The sequence below is a fragment of the Diceros bicornis genome, chromosome 33 (assembly GCF_020826845.1).
Source record: "Diceros bicornis minor isolate mBicDic1 chromosome 33, mDicBic1.mat.cur, whole genome shotgun sequence".
Classification (NCBI taxonomy): Eukaryota; Metazoa; Chordata; class Mammalia; order Perissodactyla; family Rhinocerotidae; genus Diceros; species Diceros bicornis.
In genome coordinates, this window is record NC_080772.1 from 6,383,158 (window position 1) to 6,392,737 (window position 9,580).

Consider the following 9,580-nt stretch of genomic DNA (forward strand, 5'->3'; position numbering starts at 1 on the left):
GACTAACTGCATGTGTTTTGTACCTCACTGGAGCACATTATACTTATTGAATCAGTGAGACTAAAATATACTAGAACCCTCAAAACATAAGGACATCTTTTTTAACTGTCATTTTTGACATCTTTTTTCCATATCTTCTATGTAATTCTCAAGCAAATACATGCCTGAATTGCCCTGTCAAGTGGAACTAATGCTATTTACACCACCTCAAGTGGCAGAGGGAAAAAGTCTTTAAAAAAGTCAAATGTGCACTTCAAATATTTTTCATATTATTTATGTGTATGGGAGTGAGTGAAGATTTTGGGACAAATTCTTTTATCTTCAAATTAGAACTCCATTGATCTTTGTTTGATTTATTTCAAGGGAAAATGGCATGACTTTTTGTGTGGTTCACAATTCTTTGAATAATTGTTAGAATTATTATTCTAACAATTCTTAGATAATTGATTAGAAATCTAGAATCTAAAGGCTATATAGAAAAATAAATAATTTTTATGTTATACAGTCACAGAGTCTGAGAAGAGTAGCTCAATTATTGGTCTAAATAAATATTAAACACTGCAATCAATTTTATAGTGATCTAAAAAAAATGTATGCATGTAGCTGCAACGGAAATTCAGAAAAACAATGTACCTATGGCTTCAATGAAAATCCAAACCTGCAGAGCTCCTAGCGTTGGAAACTGGATGGATGAAAGAGCCAGAAATGCAGAGTGTAGTGAATCTGGCAGGTTTGGATGCCAGACAGAGCACCTGCGCCCCCACCTCTTTGTACACCCACATACTTGGGCACAGTTTGTCACGTCTGCTAAGAGTGACTCTTGAGGAGAGAGACATGATTCAGAGATAATGGAGGCAAAGTCAGCCTGGACTGTGCTTGGCTCAGGCAAGGCCATGAGACTCTGTTCTCTCCAGGCACTAGAATCATTTGCATGTTGCGTGATGTAAGATTCTTCAATACCCAAGCAACAGAGTGAGCACAAAGACAAATCAGCATCCTCAAGTGGGTATATGTTTTTATTAAGCAAGCATAAACATGGTCATGAAGCCCAGAGACTGTTCAGAGTTTTAAAGACTCACAATGCTCATTCTTCCCAAAATCTGTGTGTGCAGACCCTTTGTATATATTTATGACTTTAAGTGAAAGTAACAGCAGCAGCTGAATGGACCCTTCAGACAAGACTAGAACCATTTTGCAGGTGGAGACAGGCATAAGATGCAAAAGAGGTTTGAATCAGCAAGAATTTCGGGAGCATCTACTGCCTGCCAGGCATTGTGAATAAGACACAGTGAATAGGACATAGTGTCCATAACCCAGTAGGATGAATAAATAAACCTGATGTATTGTCAGTCTGCATTTAATGGGAACTAATAAGAGCAAAGCACTAGATGGGAGAAGACATCACTGAGAACTGTGGGAGGAGAAGTACTAACAGCTGAGTAACCAGCTACGTCACAGGCACTGTGCTAATTTAACATGCCTCATTTCCCCCTTGTGAGGATTCTGAGAGTTAGGTGAATTTGATGCCATTTTACAAACGGCGAACTGAAGTTCAGCATGGGACGAAATACCAAGCTGTGATCTCACAACCATCATGTTAGATTCAGGATTCACTGAGTCCAGTCTGATTCTAAACTCATGTTCTTTCCACTGTTCCACACTGTGCTCCCACAAACACACACAGGACAAGTGACCCAACCTCAAGGGGTTTGTAACATATTAAAGGGAGTGAGATGTACACATAAAGGACCATATCATAAGATAGAATTATGTGTTAAAAGACAAACAGAATGTGCTAATGTGGGAAAGTTCTTAGACAATAATAATAATACCATTTATTGAACATTTAATAATATACCTAGCACTGTTCTAAGCACTTTACATGCTTTTGGTCTAAATTTCTAAAAATATAAAATAAGCATAATCTTTCTTAGATGCCTTATTGTAAATAGATTATTTTAAAGCCACCATAAATAATGTAGTGCCCTGTTGCAAATAATGTTTTTAAACCACTAAAAGTATATTGGGAAAAATAAATAATGTTACTAGATGCTGAGAGGTGACAAAGAAGAAATAGTATGTATTGCATTTGCTGGGAGAAAGTTTCTGGCCTAAATAGAAACACACTCTCATAGACACACAAAAAAGTATGAGCAACTAGGAATTAACGTGGAGAAACTATTTACACAAATATTAATGGGAAGCAAATTGAATGTATTTTGATGGAAATAAGAGTTTTGATCAGCTGTTTTAAAGCATTTGCTAGAGAAGAATGGAAAGATAATTATAGGTAAGGGAAATGGACTAAAACTGTAAACAAATAAGAGAAGGAAGGATTGAATATACTAAGATAATTAATGTAACTCACCTAGCATAGTGCCTAACCAAAAGGGAATGCTCGGTGAATGTCAATTTCTGCCTCTTCCTTCACCCCTGCTTTAGTGAAGACTCTTGGTGGCAGGAGATAGAAAATGCAACTCCAACTGCTTTAAGCCAAACAAGGTTATTTGTTGGCCTGTCATGTGGCTGCAGAGTCCAGAAGACACCTCTCCATTTCTCAGCCCTTTTCCTCTGGATTTCCCTCTCAGGGAGGCCCACTCCACCTGGTAAATGCCTTCCTCCAAATCCCAGCTTTTACTGACCCAGCCCCAAGTCCAGCACCAAAGGGAGAATCTATCTTTCCAAAATTTTAATACATGTCCTAAACTTGGTTCTCACTTGCCAGAGTTGGGATATATGCCCACTCATTAACCACTGAAAATGCTTTTAGCTTTTATCTACATGAAATGGGGAGTCATTAGAGGTTTTTGAGAAGAGGAGTGGCACCATCTGACTCAGTTTTACAAGAATCACTCTCTGTAGGGGGTGAGGGTGAGATCTGGAAGTTCAGTCAGAAGGCTCGAGCAGCAATCTGGTGAGGCAGGATGGTAACCTGGACCAGGGTAATGGCAATAGAAGGGGTTGTGAGAAGTGGTCAGATTCAGAATAACAATATTTCAAGGGCAAGGCCAAGATAATTTCTTGAGTGATTGGATGTGGCTTATGACAGAAGGAGAAAAGTCAAGGATAATATTTTAAGCCCAAATAACTGGAAGAACGGACTGTCCTTAACTGAGGTGGAACAGGTGCCTTGTCTATTAGAGAAAGTTGAGCTGTCTATTCACGTGAACACCGTGAGTAGGCAGTGGATATACTGTGTTTGAGTTCATAAGAGAAGTCTGAGCTGGGGGTCTAAACATATCAACAGAAAAGAGAGAAGGAGCAAGGACTTATCCTGGAACCCTCCAAGGTTACCTGGTGAGGAAGAGGAGGAGGAGGAACAAACAAAGGAAAGTGAGAAAAGTTACCAGTGAGGTAGGAGGAAGCTCAGGAGTGTGGTGTCCCTGCTGCCCCATGAAGAAAGACAGCAGGAAAGAGAGAGGAGTCAACAGTGTCAAACTTCAGAGGTGCCAAAACAGACGTCCCTACACAGCCCACCTGTAATGCCAGCAGTGCTTGGAGCAAGAGCACAGACGCAGGCTCCCCAAGTGTCTAAATATTTGAATGTTACAAATCAAGTTGAAAGACTGTTAAATAAAACGGGTTCCACTGTCCTGCATTGAGAACAATGCCTTCATAAGAACCTAGGAGGCCATGTTCAAATTACGAATTTTCAGACTCCTCAGGGCTCTACAGGAAACTCAAAAACCCAGGGCTAGTGGGCCACCTCTTCTCTTCCCACACTGTGAGGGGTCTTGCACACACACGTATGGATGTCTTGGCCTACCCGTAGGCTTAGGAAAGACCTAGCCTCTTCTCTGCCTGTGCCCACCATCTTCCCTCCTTCTCAGCAAGAAATCCACAGAGCCAAATGATGTTCCCACTTGGAGCCAGTACTCCCCCTCTAGACCATGCTCTGGTAACTGGGCCCATGGAATTGCCTACCTAATGGCCCTGATCCAGCCTCCAGGGCCTGTGTGGGCCTCCTCTCCAGGGTAGCCAAAAAGCAGCTGTCTTCCAGGAATGCAAACAGAATGAGGACACGTGCTCTGGGATATACACATTTGTGGATAATGATAGTAAATATTACTAAAAAAGAAAAAGGAGATATAAAACTAGACTGAAAATGGCAGTGTAGGGGACTCCAGAGCTCCATCCCTCTGCAAAAACAACTAATGAGCTGGAAAAAGTGGTAAGAATCAACTTTTACAGAACTCTAGAATTCAGTCCAACTCACAATAATCAGAGGAAGGCTTGGCGATACAAGAAGCTGCTGCTTTGCAGTGAGAGAGTACTGTCACATTTAACCCGCCCACCATTCCCCAATCCCAGAGCAGTGGTGGCTGTGAGCACAACAGCCCACAAAGCTGGTGCAGGTTGTTAGTTCCAGAGGGGGCAGTAAGGACACGATTCTCAAGGAATTATGGTTGTCCATTTGGACCTGTCCGGTGGCTCCCTGAAGGACTGGCACAAAGGCTTGCCTTTGTTTCACCTGACTTGGAGCATCCCCAGGGCTGGTGTAGCTTCCCAGGCAGCTTTGTGAAAGTATTTAAAAGCACAAGTATTGGCCACAGCAGCTGAGGACAAGGAATAACAGTTAGGACAAGCAACAGTCAGACTGAAAAACATGGGAAGAAAGAGATTAGAAAAGGAGAGATGTGGAGCAATAAGGGCTTCTAAAAGTTCTTGTGTATACAAGGAAATCAAGAAGGCCACACACAGGCCTAGGATCCACTATGAAAAAAACTAAAACATCTACCAAAAAAAGCAATGAGAAGGGAACCAAAATGGTACACTCAAAAAAATTAAACACAAAAGAAGGCAGTAACAGAGAAAATGAGGAACAAAAAAGTTTTAAGATTTACAGAAAAGAAATAGCAAAATGGCAGAAGTAAGTTCTTTCTTATCAGCAATTACTTTAAGTGTAAATGGATTGAACTCCCCAATTAAAAGCAGAGAGAGGCAAGATGGATAAAAAAAAGTGATCCAACTATATGCTGCTTATAGGAGATGCACTTTAGATCCAAAGAGACAAGTAGGTTGAAAGTGAAAGGATGGGAAAGATATTCCAAGCAAACAGTAACCAAAAGAGAGTTGGGGTGACCATACCAATATGATTCAAAATAGACAAAAATTGTTAGAAGAGATAAAAATGACATTATATATCAATGAAAAGGTCGATCCATCTAGAAGACATAACAATTATAAACATATTCACACATAAGAACAGATCCTAAAAAATATATGAAACAAATAGTTTCAAAGGGAGAAACAGTTCTACAATAATGGTTGAAGACTTCAATACCCCACTGGCAATAATGGATAGAACTAGACAGAAGAGCAATAAGGAAAGGGAGGGCTTGCAGAACACAAAGGTCAACTAGGCATAACAGACGAATATGGAGAGACCACTCCACCTTACAGCAGCACAGTACACGTTTTTCTCAAGGGCACATGGAACATTCTGCAGCACAGGCCATATGTTGGGCCACAAAACAAGTCTCAATAAATTTTAGAATATTGAAATCATACAAAGTATCTTCTCCAACTGCAATAGAATGAAAGTTGAAATTAGTAACAGAAGGAAAACTGGGAAGTTCACAAATATGTGGAAACTAAACAGCACACAACCAATGGCAATAGAAGAAACTACAAGCAAAATCAGAAAATACTTTGGGATGAATGAAAATGAAAACACAACATATCAAAACCTATAGGATTCAGTGAAAGCAGTGCTCAGAGGGGAATTTATAGCTATAAATGCTTACATTAAAAAGAAAAAGGATCCCAAATCAATAACCTAACTTTATACCTTAAGGAACTAGAACAACAAGAACAAGCTAAACCCAAAGCTAGAAGAAGGAAGGAAATAATAAAAATTAGAGTGGAGTACATGAATTAAAGAATAAAAACAACAGAGAAAATCAACAAAACCAAAAATGGATTCTTTGAAAAGATAAACGAAATTGGCAAATGTATAGCTAGACTGACAAAGGGAAAAATGAGAGAAGACTCAAATTACTAAAATCGCAAATAAAAGTGAGGACATTGTTACTGACTTTATAGAAATAAAAAGAATTATAAGAGAATGCTTTGAACAATTGTTCGCCAACAAATTAGATAACCTAAATGAAATGGAAAAATTCCCAGAAACACACAAACTACCAAAACTGACTCAATAAGAAATAGAACATCTGAATAGACCTTTAACAAGCAAAGATATTGAATCAGTAATCATAAAAAAAACCTTGCAACAAAGGCCAGGACCAGATGACTTCACTGGTGAATTCCACCAAACATTTAAAGAAGAATTAACATCAAATCCTTCTCAAAGTCTTCCAAAAAAATAGAGGAAGAGGGAATACTTCCTGACTCTTTCTGTGAGGCCAGCATTATCCTCATACCAAAGCCAGATAAAGACATCACAAGACAAGAAAACTCTAGATCAATATTCTTTATTAATATATATGCAATATTCCTCGACAAAATACTAGCAAACCAAAACTAGCAGCAGATTAAGAGGATTATACTCCATCACCAAGTGAAATTTATCCCAGGAATGCAAGGGTCAACGTATGGAAATCAATCAATGTAATACACCACATTAACAGAATGAAGAATGAACTCACATGATCATCTCAGTTGATGAAGAAAAAGCATTTGAAAAAATCCAACATCCTTTCATGACAAAAACACTCAACAGACTAGAAACAGGAGACAACTTCCTCCGCATAAGAAAAGACATTTAAGCAACTAGATAGAGGGGATGGTTGCACAACGTTGTGAATGTACTAAATGTCAACGAATTGCACACTTTCAAATGGTTAATTATATGTTACGTTAATTTTACTTCAATAAATAAAAGGAGGAGGAAGAGGAAGAGAAGAAGAGGCAGCCACCACCATGGGACACAAGGCTGACGAGTCTCCTCCTCTTACAGGCCTTCAATGCTAATGTGGTAGATACATAAGAAGCAAAGAAATAACTAACATTTGTTGAAAATTTACTATGTCCCAGACACTGTTCTAAGAACTCTGGGTGCAAAATCACAGACTCCTCAGAACTATCCAATGAAATAGGTTATCTTCTTTTCACAGATAAAGAAATAGAGGCACAGAGAGATAAAAACAACTTGCCCAAAGTCAAGTAGTCATTAAGTGGCAGAGTCAGGATTTTAAGCCAAAAAGTCTAACTTCAGAGATTATGTTCACAACTATTATACTATATGATGCCATAGATGGGGGTTGGGGGGTGCAAATAAGGCAATGTATGGAGATGGCACTCCTTAAATTCCTAAGTATCCTACTAACATACATTTTGATTACTATAATTAAATTTGGCTGACACACATTAAGATTGATAAAAGTACACAGTAAATAGTCTGAAAGGTTTTAAGAGAATACGGAATGTTCTGTTTGGCTCCCATCCACTTGAGATAAGAATAGATATGGCAACAAGTAGAGAACCAAATCCAGTTAAAATTAACATTGTTTACCATAAAATCAAGTAATTTTCAAGCTTCTTGTTGGAATCACTGACACATAAAATTAGTATAAGAAATGAATTTAAATATTATCAAGTCCAATTCCATCCTTCTTTAGTGACAGAAAAGGTTTCAGAGAAGCTAAATAACTGGCTACTCTGTGCCAGAGCTATACCTCAATCCCCTAAATCTTAAGCTATCAGCCTTTTCAGTATATTTCACCCATAGCTACATAGATCTACTTATCAGATTTCAGAGAATTGATATGCAAAATAATTAAAAGTGAAAATTTATATGAACACTTAGGTCAAACTTTTTAATAAGCCTATATATATGTGTATATATACATACATGTATGTTTAAAATATTTATATGTATGCTTAATTCTACATAATTAAATATAAATAGATTATGGTACATCTTTTCACATTTCAGCTTTTGCATCTTAACACAATATTGAAATATTTGGATTTCAAATGCTGCAAAAAATATATACCTAAACAAACATTTCCTCAATATATAAAAGGAGATGGTGATGAAAAATAGAAACAAGAGCTAGGAAATCCTATAGCATCTTGGAAAAATCAAGTGCACTTAGGCAAATTTTAGGCATTATTAAGCTTTGCTAAACCTCAAATAAATGTTAAGCGTTTTTCTATTTATTTTATACTCCTGTGTTATAAAGAAAATGTCACCCATATGTGTTTAATGTAATTTTACTTAAGCTGAGAATAATGTAATTTTCGAGGAGTTATTTAATGTCCAGTAAGTTTTTCAAAGACTTCCTTCTCCCTCTGAACAAGCAAGTGGTGTTTTGCCAGCACAGAACAGAACTTGAACAGGGGGGCAGATTGAGTTTGGTTCTAAACTTAGAGCACACAAATTTGAGTGACTGCCAAGCCTGCTGAAATGTGTTTTCTCCAATCTTCTTAAAGTGCATGAGAATTTCAAAGGAAAAATTGTAAAGCCTTCCATTGTGAGTCTTCTCTTACCATTGAATACGTCCTGAATTGAAAATCACATATTGAATATAAGATTGTGATGTATTTTATCAAGTCCTGATCTCAGTGTATTTCACCTTACTATATTTTCCCCAAAATGCTATCTTGCAACATTTTTAAGCCTATATATTTCCTTTATGTACATATAGACTCAATTAGTCCTGACCATTACACTCTTGAAATTAATCTACCCTCAATAATCAAAGAAGAAACAAAAAGTTGATCAGAGAAATATTTACATAAAAGGACAATATATAATCAATAAGGTTTCTAATTTGTGATCATGCCTAGGAGTGTAAGATGATTCACTAGAGTCTTGAAGGGGGATGGGAAAGTATTAGTGAAATCAACAGATTGATCTAGACATATGGAAGGCATGGAAGGGGAGTGAGAGTGGGAGAAGGGAGAGAAAGGACACGAAAACAAGGTGCCGTGTCGATCGGTTCACTCGCTGCCAATAAACTGAAAAACATGTCATGGAGAATCTACCATTTAAATGGGATGACATTTAAGTAATTCCTTTTGTTCATGTTTTTGAGACTTCTCTATAATTCCTAAAGCAGTATGAGTTATTTTGCATATTTCTATTCCTTTTAAAAACTTTTTTCACCGAATTTTAAATCTTAACCTTTTGCATTGCAGTTAACTATGCTAAGAAATATTAAGAAGGTTCAAAGAGGGTGAAAGAGTTAACATCTTCAAGAATAAATTCTTTAATTATAAAAAAAAAAAGCTAGGTTTTGGGATCATGCTGAGAGGTGGGATTTTATTTCTAGATTTCATTTATTAGTGATCATTTTAACTGATTAAGGATCAGTTCTCTATTTCCATCTCTGCAATTCTAAGCATTTGTTGCTTTCACACTTCAATTTTTTTTTTTTCAGGATAAAACTCAGTACGTCTGAAGATGATTTTTCTATAGGTTTTGCTTCAGTCTTGGGTTAACTATTGATATATCTATAGTCTTAGCACTTTGAAGCAATATTCTGGTTCAGAATTCTGCAATCATTACCTAGCTTTTAATTTATCAAAAGAGGAAGATTATAAAATCAGCTTTTATTTCATGCTATTTGGTTGAGTCATGAGTATGAACCTGGAATGTTTTCCCAGTCAGTTC